We start from the raw sequence: 16,328 nt of genomic DNA, 5'->3' as shown, positions 1-16,328 counted from the left end.
TGTATTAATTTGATAATAAATCTGTCCTTGTATTTTAAAACAATATGGACCAGATCGCCAATTTTGAAAATTAATCAAGTTAGCATTAAATGATGCAAACGAAAATGAGCTATTATAACTGCGAATATGTTGAGAAATTGTTTGATTTTATATGACTGCCATCAAATAATGTTCGAATAAATTCAGGAAAATCAGGCATTGGTTGCAAATATACTGAACCATGATTACAACAATCATGAAATGAATTTCCTTTATTAGATGTCTTTTCAGGAGCGAAATGTTTTGCATTACAATGAATACAATTCACATCCATAGGACCAATATAATATTCTACTATATTATCCATCGATGTTATATTATTTATATTTAATTGAGGTTGTCTTTTTTTCCGTAATCGATATTGAGATTGATATTCTACACGTTTTTGTAATGAAGTCACATGTGTTGTTACGTGATTATCATGTACTTCACTAACACTTGCAAGATCAATAATATTATATCCTTGGTTAATTTTGTTTTGTAAACTATTATCAACATTTGTTATTCTCATAGCTTGTCGACGTTGACGTTGATTTTCAGCTTTTTTTTCACGACGTTGTTGTTTTAATTTTTCTTTTTCCTCTAAATTCCGTTCTATTTTACGCCTTGGCATTTTATTAAAATATAAATATGTAAATTTTAAAATGTTTAAAAATATGCACTATATATATTATAATTATTTTAATTAAATACAATTAATAATTTAATAAAACTAATCAAATTAATTTTTATTATTAATTATAAAATAATTATTTAAATTAATTATTATAAATTAATTTATTTTTTTGAATAATATTATTTAATAATTATCTTTAATAGTTATTTTTACTATCATAAGCATTTATTATTATTATAATTATCATTATCATCATTATTGTTATCATTATCATCATTATCATTGTTATCATCATCATAATCATCATCATCATCATCATCATCATCATCATCAATCTTATAATTGTCATCATCATCATATCATTATCATTATAATTTTTATTAATATTATTAATAATAAGTATTATACTGTTAATATCTAATCCTTTATTTTAATTTTATATAATTTGAATATAATTTCTTACATATATTATATTTCTTACATATTTAATTTTTTACATATATGTACACACAAATCAAATTAATAACTTAAAGGTTTATATTTAAAATAAACATATACAATATAATTTAAACTTAATTTATATAGAAGTTAAGAATACACTTAAACTTAATTTTTATAGAACTTAAAAATATGTTTAATTTATATAGAACTTAAAAAATATACACATGCACAAACTTCTTCTATTTTTTTAAAATTGTTTTTCATGTACCTGAAACAAAAAATTATAAAAGTTAATATATTTTAATTTAATAAAAATTATTATATACTATTAAAAAATAATAAAAAACCTTTTACTAAAATACACTAAAATTTGCGTTATTTTTAAATCGCTGGAACTCTAAAAAATCATTGTAGATGAGGAATTAAAAAAACATTTCGAAGTTTAAAATCTCAAATTTAACACGCTAGTTTTCGAAAATTTATTTATCTTCTTTATTCTATGCTTTAAAAAAAACATTATTTTGTTCTTTAAAATTATATGTATTTAGTACTATGTAATTCGATAAAAAATTTCTTCCGAAAAATCTAACATAAGTAAAGTTCCATAAATTATAATATTTTATTTACATTTTCTTTAATTTTTCTTAAAAATAAAAAAATTTTTTAAACAATTGATAGTATATTGAATTAGAAATTTCAAGCTTAAAAAATTTACTTCTTTAAATTTTTCTATACAATGATTTTTCACCTAGTTTGAGTACTCAATTTTTAATGTACGAAAAAACGTTTTTTTTTTAATAATGTATTATAAATGCATATATTATTAAAATAAAAAAAAAACTATATATATATATATTATATATATATAGACAATTATTTTTTTTATATGTATATGTATATATTAAATGTTTTTAAAATCATAAAGGTTTTATTATAGTGTACAAAATATTCCATTTAAATCCTCTTTAGTATTAATGTAAGATTTCAATTTACTTATTGAAATTAAACAGAAAAATCTAACAAAATCAAGTAATTAAAGATAGTAAAAAAAAAGTTTAAAATATCCAGTATAACAATTAATATTATATTCATTTCTTAGATTGAATATTTAAAATTTAATTAGTTATAATTATTTATCATAAATTAATTTCTTAAAGATGTATTTTACAAAGAAGATTTATCATCAAAATTTAAAGAAATTTGAATAACATATTTTTCAGCAAAAACTGAGACGAAAATTCTAATATAAAAATGTTGAAGCTATAGTTGAAGTATTAGTTTTTGAGTTATAAGCGATCAAAATTTGCCAATAATGTCGCGTAGAATTCGCGCGCTCAGGTCCGTAACTACATTTACACGTATACCGATCTGTCATTTGTTATTTTTTCATGTCAGGTTATATTGATTTCTATTGCACAGCTGATTTTATTTTATCGTTTCTTATGTATGTGTTTATTATGTACATTATACATTATGGTGATTAATTAGTATTATATATAGTATTAACGAATTATAAATAATATACAGAAAACGTTCTTTTTTAAATAAAAATTTAAATAATACTTCAATTATTACATTTAAACAGAATTATAAAATTTAATGTTTCAACAACTTGAAAAATAAGATACATTTCTTTTTAATCAAAAAAATATTTGTAGAAATTAATCTATTATCATTATAAAACAAAATAAAAAAAATGAAATCAGATGTGCAGTAAAAATCAATATTACCTGACATGAAAAAAATCAATAAGAGATGATATCAGTACACGTGTAAATGTAATTACGGACCTGGATGCGCGAATTCTATACGATATCATTGTCAAACTTTGATCGCTTATAACTCAAAAACTATTGTAGCTTCAATATTTTTCTATTAGAATTTTTGTTGCAGTTTTTGCTCAGGAATATGTTATTAAAATTTCAATTGCGAGTTGTGGGACACCCTGTATATTATTATATTTATTATTATTAATATTAAAGCGCTATGTATACATATTCGATACATTAAAGCGGTAGAAATACATATTTAAAAATTCAATCAATTTTAATACTTTAACTTTTTATTTAAAACTATATTTCAATTTCCGCATTTATTTTTATGATAAATTTTTATTATTGTTTTGCACGTTAAAAGTATGCAGCAAAATTTTCTTCCTTCTTTAAATAAAATTACACAAATGTTCCATAAGAATGTATTTCTTTTGAACTATTTTAATTATGATATTATAAAATGTTTTTAAAAGTATTTTGTTTGTAACTAAAAATTTTATTTAAAATATTAAAATTTAAATTTATTAATAATATTTTATTTTATTGATATTCTCTATTTAATAAATTAATTTTTAAACTTATCCATAAAATAAATTAAAATGCCTGTTTCAAAAAAATATTTTATAATTTAATTAATTTCTCAATTCTGTTGTTCCTTTTTTTATCTTATTTTAAACATTGAGATATTTCTTTATTAAAAAATTTAACCATTTCTTTAAAATAATAATTAAATTTATAGTAATTAAATTTATATTAAATTGATAAATTTAAATACTTTAACAAATTATCCAACAAACACCAAGTAACATTTATATAACTGTTAGTTGTAATTTCCCATTCAACAATATAACAGCTACATAACATATCTGTTATGTAACAGTTATATTGTTGAGTGGGAAATTATAACTAACAGTTATATAACTGTTATTTGGTGTTTGCTGGGTACATTAAATACGTTATCTTATTTTTTTTTAAATATTGAATATCAGATTAATTGCTTATTACAATTCATACTTTAAACAAACTGACAAATAATTAAAAACTCAAATTTTTAAACATCGTAATTATAAAGATTGAAACTAAATTTAATTTAAAATAATAATTTAAAATAATAAAAATATAAAAATAATAAATTACAAAATTAATAAGAAATATATTATTCTTATCGCAAATTTAACTAACAATATACAAATATAAAATGATTCAATCAATCAGTGATTTTTACACACATATTTCTAAATAATTTCTAAATAATTACATAATAAATATTTTGGAAATACTTTTATCTTAATATTCTATTTTCTAACCTCCTCAAAAAAATTTTCATTAGTTGCTTTTGTAATTTAATTAAAATATTTTAATTTATTTTTTTATTTTATTATTAATATTTTATTATTACCATTTTACTTTAAAATCTCGTTTATCACTGAAATCTTACTTTATTATTAAAGAGGATTTAAAAATTTAAAACCGAAATATTTAATTATACAATAATTTACATTTACGTATATTTTTCATGTAATATATGTTTGTGTGTGTAAATATATGTATTAATGTAAAATATGTTAAACTTTTTTTATTATTTGTATATATATAGAATCATACATATAAAGTAATAAAAATGTTTTATTTAAATAGGAAGGAGATCAATTAACATATTTATAAAAAAAATAAAACAAACAATTTTTATTTAAAACAATTTTCTTTTTGATATATTTTTAAAGATATAGTACATAATTATTTTAATCTAGTAGGTACACAAAAAGACAAAGATCGATTGAATATATAAAGAAGAAAAATAATATATTAAAAAAATTTTCTCTATAAAAATTTTAAAATATAAAATATTAAATTTAGAGATGATGTTGGTTTAACTTTGAATAGATATACTAAAATTAAGTTAAATATAAATCATTTCAAATTTGTATATGTATAAGTGAATATACATATACATATATATATGTATGTGTTACATATATAAAGAGAGATTCCCAGGTAGCAAACACACGTCATTTGGCGTTCCAAACTGGTCATTTTTGGTCATATGTCGTCAAAATGACTGATTTGTTACATGACTTTATATTGACGTCTTGATATAACGTTATTTTGACGTCATTTTTCAGTCATGAAGTGACGATTATTTTATTATTAATGTCATTAGTTAGTACATCGATCCCATAAAAAAATTTTTTTAAATTTTTTATATAACATGACTTTTGCGATCAGACTTTAACAATTGTTAAAGTAAAATTCACTGTAAAACCAGTAATCGCTAGTTTGTTCGTTTACCGCTATGATCGCTATCTCTCTCGTATTTAGTTTTAGTCATAAGAATTATATAAAGTTTGCAAAGAGTGTCAGATAAAATTAGAAATATTACTTCGATTTAATTTCTGATACAATCTCAATAGAGAGGCTTCAGATATTAAATCGATCTTATAAGTCGGACAAATAAATGTCTGGCTACTTAATCAAAATTATTCGTTCGTTATCTATTTAAAATAACAAGTTCAATATACATGTAATATAAATAAAATAAAATTTTTAATATAATAAATATTTAGTAAATATAAATAAAATTTTTAATTTTATATATATTTATTTATATTTATATATATTTATTTATTCTTATATTTATTATATTTATATTATATTTATGAAATAGATAGAGAGATGAATTGTAGTTTAATATTACTGGCAATAACGAAAGAAATATTACTGATATTGAGAAATATTACTGAGATATTACTGATTGAAATAGTCAAAATTTATTAACTGATTCTTTCAATAAAATATTACTGATTTACAGTGCTGTACTTATAACTGCTGTAATCTGTGACTATTTACTGTTTTTCAGTGATAATACACTGATTCACTTTTAGAGAGTGCTTTATTCGACAACACTATTAAATATATTATTATGCTAAGAAAAAGACGTCAAAATATGGTACATTTTATGACGTCAAAATTCGGTACATGTCATGACGTCAAAAATCTGTGACATTAGACCGTTACTTTTACGTCATAAAAACGTCAATTCGTGACGTCAAGAATAGTCAGTGAATGACCAATTTGAAACGTCAAAATGACGTGTGCTTGCTACCTGGGTTACGATTCTATAGTTCATTTCTTTAGTATTTAAAAGCCTCAAACTTTTTTTATTTAAAATTTTTTATCGACTCAAAATTATTCCGAGAGAAACAAAAAACGCAATAAATAGAGTAACACTGTTAAATGAATTTCTTCAAATGATATAATTTTTGTAGTGTTTTTGTAAATTTAAAAAAAAAATACAAATACATTGTTTGCGAGTTATTTAATTGTTTCTATTTTTTATCATTTCATATATATATATATATACAAGCATATTGCGTATGTGTGTGTGTATATGTATGCGTACATGCATGCATACAATATAAAAAAATTTGTTAATATTTAAGATTTTAAATTTAACTTACCTAAAGAGATATTTATATATACATATATATATTTATATTTATATTTTATAAAATTTTTCTTTAAATCCAAAATGAACAGCACACAATATTCTTATTAACGGAAAGTGAAGAAATTAAGATCGAAGTAGTTGAAATAATGCCTGAAACAAATAGTTGAAAAAAGTATTAAATATTAAACCAAAAGAACATTCTTATAAATAAAAAAATATTTATTTTAATATAAAAATATCCATGTAAAAATATTTTATTAATATTTTTTTATATTATTTAACTATAAGTTTTAGTTATATATATATATATAAAACATAAACTTAAATTTAAAGGCCATAAGAGCTAAACGCGGATGATAGTGCGTAAGTTCAACGAGAAAATAAGTTTTTCGTTGAAACTTATTTGTGTGCACAGGGCACAAATTTTCTTGGTACGATACCAAGCAAATTTAAATAATTCTCAATTCGAGAATTTATTTAATTATTATCCCTCTTTCCCCCCTGTAATGTTGTAGGCGAGAAAAATATCGGGCCGAAAGTCGCTGAATCGGGAATCGAACCCGAGTCTTTCGCTTGCCGGGCGACTGCTCTTACCACTGAGCTATTCAGACCCCTCAACTCGATACTTCTCGGTCGCCTACAATTATATATTAAATTGAAGAATAACGCCATCTTCCGCCGGCGTGAATTTTAAATAACTATAAGAAATTAGGCTCTGTGTATTAAAACATAAACTTAAATTTAAAGGCCATAAGAGCTAAACGCGGATGATAGTGCGTAAGTTCAACGAGAAAATAAGTTTTTCGTTGAAACTTATTTGTGTGCACAGGGCACAAATTTTCTTAGTACGATACCAAGCAAATTTAAATAATTCTCAATTCGAGAATTTATTTAATTATTATCCCTCTTTCCCCCCTGTAATGTTGTAGGCGAGAAAAATATCGGGCCGAAAGTCGCTGAATCGGGAATCGAACCCGAGTCTTTCGCTTGCCGGGCGACTGCTCTTACCACTGAGCTATTCAGACCCCTCAACTCGATACTTCTCGGTCGCCTACAATTATATATTAAATTGAAGAATAACGCCATCTTCCGCCGGCGTGAATTTTAAATAACTATAAGAAATTAGGCTCTGTGTATTAAAACATAAACTTAAATTTAAAGGCCATAAGAGCTAAACGCGGATGATAGTGCGTAAGTTCAACGAGAAAATAAGTTTTTCGTTGAAACTTATTTGTGTGCACAGGGCACAAATTTTCTTGGTACGATACCAAGCAAATTTAAATAATTCTCAATTCGAGAATTTATTTAATTATTATCCCTCTTTCCCCCCTGTAATGTTGTAGGCGAGAAAAATATCGGGCCGAAAGTCGCTGAATCGGGAATCGAACCCGAGTCTTTCGCTTGCCGGGCGACTGCTCTTACCACTGAGCTATTCAGACCCCTCAACTCGATACTTCTCGGTCGCCTACAATTATATATTATGCCCTGTGCACACAAATAAGTTTCAACGAAAAACTTATTTTCTCGTTGAACTTACGCACTATCATCCGCGTTTAGCTCTTATGGCCTTTAAATTTAAGTTTATGTTTTAATACACAGAGCCTAATTTCTTATAGTTATTTAAAATTCACGCCGGCGGAAGATGGCGTTATTCTTCAATTTAATATATAATTGTAGGCGACCGAGAAGTATCGAGTTGAGGGGTCTGAATAGCTCAGTGGTAAGAGCAGTCGCCCGGCAAGCGAAAGACTCGGGTTCGATTCCCGATTCAGCGACTTTCGGCCCGATATTTTTCTCGCCTACAACATTACAGGGGGGAAAGAGGGATAATAATTAAATAAATTCTCGAATTGAGAATTATTTAAATTTGCTTGGTATCGTACCAAGAAAATTTGTGCCCTGTGCACACAAATAAGTTTCAACGAAAAACTTATTTTCTCGTTGAACTTACGCACTATCATCCGCGTTTAGCTCTTATGGCCTTTAAATTTAAGTTTATGTTTTAATACACAGAGCCTAATTTCTTATAGTTATTTATATATATAAAATTATTACTAATCTTAAAAAATAGTATATACTAAATTATATGTAAAAATTAAAAATTGTATATTATTTTTAATATACATTTGTAATGCAAAATTTATTAAATTCATTAAATATTTTGTAAAAAATAAGATATATTTAAATATAAAATATAATATGTATATTTAAATTAATCTTTTTATATATTACATAGAAAATAAATTTATTTAATTTTAATAATTTCGCATTAAATATATATGTATGTATATATATATATATATATATATATATATATATATATACAAAAAGTAATATACAAAAAGATTAATTTAAATATACATATTATATTTTATATTTAAATATATATCTTATTTTTTACAAAATATTTAATGAATTTAATAAATTTTGTATTAGAAAATCAATTTATTTAATTTTAATAATTTCGCATTAAATATATATGTATGTATATATATATATATATATATATATATATATATATATATATATATATACAGGGTGATTCTAAATAACTTTATGTTTTTGCAAAAACATAATCTTGACCGAATTCTAAGACGATTTTTTCTTTGGCAAAATTTCGTCCGAAGCTTAGTTTTTGAATTATTAAAGGAAGTAGTTAACGTATGACGGGTCGAATACAAGAGGCAGGCAAGAGTGGCGCGATTCACCGTCAGACGCGGGTGCTTACGCGGGGCGCCTGCTGCAATCAGCTAGTCGCTATACACATACAGACACACATGCGAACACATACATTCTCTCTCTGTCTGTCTGTCTGTCTGTCTGTCTGTCTGTCTGTCTGTCTCTCTCTTTCTCTCTCTCTCTCTCTCTCTCTCTCTCTCATTCGCTCACTCACCTGTAATTTTTTTTTTTTTTTTTTACGAGAGAGGGGAAAATGCATTTTATGCATACCCACCGGTCGATCCAGTGAGTTATGTGGGACTCGAATACCAAGTCGAATTACCAACTCGGTACTCCCTACCCACTAAAAACCCCTCTCTTTTCACGAATTTCCTTTGACACACTGTCCCTCTGACTTCCCGAGATCTGTTTTCACATAACGTCAAAAAATAGTTATTATTACCTTGTTCGATGACTTTTGATGTATTGCAGTAATTGCTTGAAGGAGAAATGAATTTTCCGATAGATCGTACGTTCTCAAATTTAACGTAAATATCACGTTGCAAAAGACAAGAAATCCACACTAAATTATTAACTGAAAGTTTTTCTCCTTTCATGAACTGTATTCTTTTATAAACTTTAACGTAATCACATTTATTTACTCACTCGATGAGACGAGAAATTTACTAATGACTCTACCACTAATCACTATTAATCACTGTCGAATAATAACTGTTGGCGATTAAAAATCAAATCATATAAAATATTAATATTAAATATTTATTTAAGATAATAGTAAAAGTAATAAATATTTTAAAAACACTTATTTAATCTAATTAATTTTTAAGTAGATATCATACGATGTATGGATATCACACACATCCATGATAATAATAATATTAATATGTTAAATGTTTATTATGTTTACCGCATTCTTCAATCGAACACATGATCGCGTTCGATAGCGCCAGTAGTACCTTAACCTATCGCAACCTACCATGACAAAAAACTGCTTGCAGTCGCCGAGTAATTATCGTCGCATTGTCGCGTCGTCGCGTCGTGTAGTAACGTGTCCGCGCGTGTTTCTTTCATCGAGTGATTTTTAATCGCCAACAGTTATTATTCGACAGTGATTAATAGTGATTAGTGGTAGAGTCATTAGTAAATTTCTCGTCTCATCGAGTGAGTAAATAAATGTGATTACGTTAAAGTTTATAAAAGAATACAGTTCATGAAAGAAGAAAAACTTTCTGTTAATAATTTAGTGTGGATTTCTTGTCTTTTGCAACGTGATATCTACGTTAAATTTGAGAACGTACGATCTATCGGAAAATTCATTTCTCCTTCAAGCAATTACAGCAATACATCAAAAGTCATCGAACAAGGTAATAATAACTATTTTTTGACTTTATGTGAAAACAGATCTCGGGAAGTCAGAGGGACAGTGTGTCAAAGGAAATTCGTGAAAAGAGAGGGGTTTTTAGTGGGTAGGGAGTACCGAGTTGGTAATTCGACTTGGTATTCGAGTCCCACATAACTCACTGGATCGACCGGTGGGTATGCATAAAATGCATTTTCCCCTCTCTCGTAAAAAAAAAAAAAAAAAAAAACACAGGTGAGTGAGCGAATGAGCGAGAGAGGGGGGGAGAGAGAGAGAGAAAGAGACAGACAGACAGACAGACAGACAGACAGAGAGAGAATGTATGTGTTCGCATGTGTTGTCTGTATGTGTATAGCGACCAGCTGATCGCAGCAGGCGCCCCGCGTAAGCACCCGCGTCTGACGGTGAATCGCGCCACCCTTGCCTGCCTCTTGTATTCGACCCGTCATACGTTAACTACTTCCTTTAATAATTCAAAAACTAAGCTTCGGACGAAATTTTGCCAAAGGAAAAATCGTCTTAGAATTCGGTCAAGATTATGTTTTTGCAAAAACATAAAGTTATTTAGAATCACCCTGTATATATATATGTATATATATATATATATATATATATATATATATACATACATATATATTTAATGCGAAATTATTAAAATTAAATAAATTGATTTTCTAATACAAAATTTATTAAATTCATTAAATATTTTGTAAAAAATAAGATATATATTTAAATATAAAATATAATATGTATATTTAAATTAATCTTTTATATATATATATATATATATATAAATCGTTTCTTTCTTTGTAATATACGTAAAAATAAATTATAAAAGAATATAATATAAGTTGAAGAGATAAACGATTCGAAAAGTAAGCAAAAATAAGATGATTTGAGAAATGATATGTGTATTCCAAATTTCAACTGGTCAAGAATAAAATTAATATATAGTATATAATTTAATGAATAAATAATGTTTGGTTTAATAAAGATAAGAAAATTTATAAGAATGTCACAAAATTTTACATATATAATATAGTTCACATGTAATTGTACATTAATTTTAAAGTTATACAATAAATAAAAATAAATATAATTTATAAAATTTTACCTGTGTAATTATACAAGTAACGTAAATATGTTAAAAGAATATAAATATATGTGAAATGTGTTATAAATCAAACGTAAACAATCATTATGAAATAATTATTTTAAAAAAAGAATTTATTACCTTTTATATAAAGTTGAATCTTTCTCAACTCTCTCTTACGTGTCTCGCAAACTTCTAATAAAAATCATTAACAAATCGTCTATCAATTATTTATGTTTATTTACATAGCAACTTATTAATCGCATAGCAACATTATAATATAGTGAAATTTGCAATAAAATATGTCACGTAAATCGACTGCGATAAATCGATTGACATACCGTACACTATGAAATTATTTATTTTTATTTTATAAACATATACAAGGAGTGACTTATTATTATGATCTAAATTGTTTTTCTGTTATATGTAAATTTGTAAAAAAATATTCTTAACGAAAGTTTTCTTTATTAATGTAAAGAAATCTAACAAATTAAAATTATCAAATAAACAATATTATATGAAATATTTCATTTATTATTTTGAAAATTTTTTTGTTTATTACAGAAAAAAATGTTTATTATTCATTAACTACTTAATAGATGCAATTTTAAAAAATGCATTACAGATGATGAACTAATTGAATCTATCTACTCTATCTTCTCTATCTACTCTATATCTTCAATCAACTCTTAAAAAATAATTAATAAAAATAAGTTAAACAATAATACCATTTTCTTACTTGTAAGACATATAAATTAAAAAATAAAAAATAAATTAGTTATAGTATAATATGTATATATATGTATACTATATACATATTTATACTTAAATAAAGTATATAAAAATTTGTAATAAAACTTATCTTTAGAAATGTTCATTTTATCTAATATTTTTCCAATATTTTCCGGAAAATCCATAACATTTAGAGTTAATTAAGAAAATTGAGAAAAGGAAACATGGAAATAAGTAACTGAAAAAAGTAAATTATAATTAAATAGTATTAAAAAATATATATATATAATGTATAATGTAATGAAGAGTAGAATAATGTATGATTTAACAAAGATACGAAAATTTATAAGAATATTACTAAAATTCACATATACAGGGTGTCCTAGACCGCCCGTACACCCCTTTTCTTTCAAAAACTAAGCATTTTAGAGAAAAATGTTTCAGACAAAAGTTGTTTGGTTTCGAGGGGGCCATAAGACGGTACCATTGGTTTGACCTTGAAGAGTCATATGAAGGTCACGTGAAGGTCACTTCAATTTTTTTAAACGGAATACCCTATATATTTTTACACATTCTTGTAGCTCATCTCGAGAGCTTTCCAAAACACTATAATTAAGTTAGTTTTCATTAAGTACTTTCCGAGTTATGAGGCTTGAAATAATTTCTTAATTTTACGTAAATCATAAAATATCTTGTAAAATATTCATTTTTCGATTATCTTACCTTAATACTTTTATGTACAAAATAATGAGAGGAATTAATTGGTGTAAAGAAAACACATAGTTGTTTCGAAGAAAAAATATGTAATTTGTAATTAACAATTACATATTTTTTCTTAAAAATAACTGTGTTTCTTTTACACCAATTGATTCCTTTTATTATTTTGTACATAAAAGTATTAAGGTAAGATAATCGAAAAATGAATATTTTACAAGATATTTTATGATTTACGTAAAATTAAGAAATTACTTCAAGCCTCATAACTCGGAAAGTACTTAATGAAAACTAACTTAATTATAGTGTTTTAGAAAGCTCTCGAGATGAGCTACAAGAATGTGCAAAAATATATAGGGTATTCCATTTAAAAAAATTGAAGTGACCTTCACGTGACCTTCAAATGACTCTTCAAGGTCAAATCAATGGTACCATCTTATGGCCCCCTCGAAACCAAACAACTTTTGTCTAAAACATTTTTCTCTAAAATGCTTAGTTTTTGAAAGAAAAGGGGTGTACGGGTGGTCCAGGACACCCTGTATATGTAATTCACTCGTATATTTAATCATTAAATTTACATACTATATTCTCTCACTTGAATTATAAAATGTTTATTAAAAATATTTTTTGTTATACTTACGTATAATATAGTAACATAAGAAGAAAAGTATAGAATGAAATTAAATGTCTCATTAAAAAAGATATGTCCACGTCGATATTATCCGAATCAAATTCATTCATTATTGATCCAATCAAAAATAAACCATATTTTGGATATTAGCTCTATAAACAAACATCAATATATAAATTAATTAATATATCATATTGAATTCTCTTCTTAAATATTTTAACAATATTTTAATTACTATCATTCCTCATTTTGTATTTTTTACCTGAATATAAAGACTTTTCTATAGCACCATTTTACTTTTATTTTTAAGTAGCTTCAGTTTGTTAATTTGGTATGAATTTCAACCATATTTATTGCGGCACACTATCCCATTTGGATCCAGTAACAATATTCTTTCACACAGAAGTTATTTCCATCGAACATTAGCGAGATATCTATCAGGAACTATAATATATTTGGAAATCATATCTTATACATATTTCCTGTATTCGATATCAAAATAGTGTTAAATATTAATTGATTTTCTGTGGCATTAGTTAAATATTCCTACAGTTACATATTCTTATTAAAAAGAACTTACTTGATAAATACTTCGAAAATGCACCTATTCTGATAATAATAATAATTTTTAATAGTAATAATAATAAATAATAATAAATAATAATTATTCATTATTAATAATTAATAATTAATTATTTTGTAATAATTTTTATATAGTTTTTATATATTTTCTAAATTTATACCTCTTACAAACTTTTTTCCATTTTCTTCTTATGCATACAACAAATATTTAGTAATGATACCAATGACATTTGTTCCTTTAATTTCATAGGATTCTTTTAAACTTTATATATATATATATATATATATATATATATATCTTATTACAAAGTTTAAAAAATTCTTATGAAATTAGAGGAACAAATATCACCGGTACTATTACTAAATAGTTGTAGTATAATATGTATATATATGTATACTATATACATATTTATACTTAAATAAAGTATATAAAAATTTGTAATAAAACTTATCTTTAGAAATGTTCATGATTTTATCTAATATTTTTCCAATATTTTCCGGAAAATCCATAACATTTAGAGTTAATTAAGAAAATTGAGAAAAGGAAACATGGAAATAAGTAACTGAAAAAAGTAAATTATAATTAAACAGTATTAAAAGATATATATATATATATATATATATATATATATATATATATAATGTATAATGTAATGAAGAGTAGAATAATGTATGATTTAACAAAGATAAGAAAATTTATAAGAATATTACCAAAATTCACATATATATGTAACTCACTCGTATATTAACCTTATACAATGAATAAAAATAAATATCATTTTTAAAATATACCCCTACAATTTTTGACATTTTAATTAATAAAATATTAGACCTATGTTTAAATATATTTAAATTTACATATTATATTCTCTCACTTGAATTATAAAATGTTTATTAAAAATATTTTTTGTTATACTTACGTATAATATTGCAACATAAAAAAATTATTGAACTAAAAATCAATAATAACATATTTTGGATATTAACTCTATAAACAAATATCATAACATTTGTTCCTCTATTTTCGTAAGATTCTTTTAAACTTTGTAATAAGAAACACATATTATATATATATATATATATATATATATATATATACATATATTAATCACATATATATACTTTATAATAGGTTATATTAAACTATTAACCTTCGCGATGACAGAGTCGCTCGATATTGTGAATATAACACATAATGAGAGAGAACCGAGACAACCAATCAGCATCGCGGAAAAGTGGCAACAATACATGCGAGAATCGATTTAACATGCCTTTTTTAATAGTGGATTTTAATATATATATTCTTAAAAAATGAATTTAATTAAAAAAATTTTTTTATTTCTTTAATTTTTCTGAATAATGCAAGTTTAATAAATTTTTTAGCTTTATAAATTAAGAATAAATATACTTTTTAAATCTTTTTATAATTAATTATACTTGATCGGATGGGTTTTTTATTTTTAATTTTTTTTAATATGCGTGTGTCATTTAAAATTGATAACAGTAATATTTATTAAACATATATCAAAATAAATACAGATTTTTATTACTTATTAAATATTAAAATAATAATATGAATAATTTTAAAAATTTTTTCTTTTTTATAGTTACAATATGTTGCATCATACATTTATTATATGTTCTCCATAACTTCATTTTCTTATGTTAATAAGTCCATTGCATCGATAAGTTATTGGAATTTGAGATGTATTATTTTTAGATGCTTTTATCTTTATTTCAATTTCCAAATATATGATTAATTAATATGAATTAATTAATCTGAAAAGCACGTAACATATAATATAAACATGTGTATACAATATAACATAGAAAAATATATTTTGATGTGTGCATGTTTTATCTATGTGTGCATGATTTATTTATCTAATCTTAATTTTTGCATTATAAATTATTAATTGCTATTTCAAATCACATATCAATATTATTATTTAGTTGTATAAAATTTTGTTGAAATTTGTCTCAATCAGATTTTGAAAATAATAAATCTATATATATAAAAATGAATGTTTGTTTGTTTGTGTCTTATAGGAAGCCACAGTTTAGCTCTAATCATATAGGTTGCTTCGGATGAAATGATCTATGAACTCCTGGGAAGGTTTTAGTCAACATTCCGTAATGATACGTGAAGCAGTGTTCCGTTACGATGCGTTTTTATCATTTTTTGACACTTCAATAAAAAAAAATGAGCACAGAATTG

General features: G+C 24.2%; 1 long non-coding RNA gene across 1 annotated transcript; it reads right to left on the bottom strand.

Moving 5' to 3' along the window:
- Positions 1–1,323: 1,323 nt before the first annotated feature.
- On the bottom strand, positions 1,324–11,780 carry LOC145964667 (uncharacterized). Its single transcript, XR_014436535.1, has 3 exons — positions 11,590–11,780; positions 6,327–6,466; positions 1,324–1,364 (listed from the first exon to the last, which is right to left on the bottom strand). It is a non-coding gene; the product is annotated as an uncharacterized LOC145964667 (long non-coding RNA).
- Positions 11,781–16,328: the final 4,548 nt, after the last annotated feature.

The sequence above is a fragment of the Camponotus vicinus genome, unplaced genomic scaffold, assembly GCF_025532165.1.
Source record: "Camponotus vicinus isolate PSW18456_S1 unplaced genomic scaffold, iyCamVici1.0 SCAF_13, whole genome shotgun sequence".
Lineage (NCBI taxonomy): Eukaryota > Metazoa > Arthropoda > Insecta > Hymenoptera > Formicidae > Camponotus > Camponotus vicinus.
Note: the sequence above shows the minus strand (reverse complement) of the source record. Positions and strands in the feature narration are given on the sequence as shown.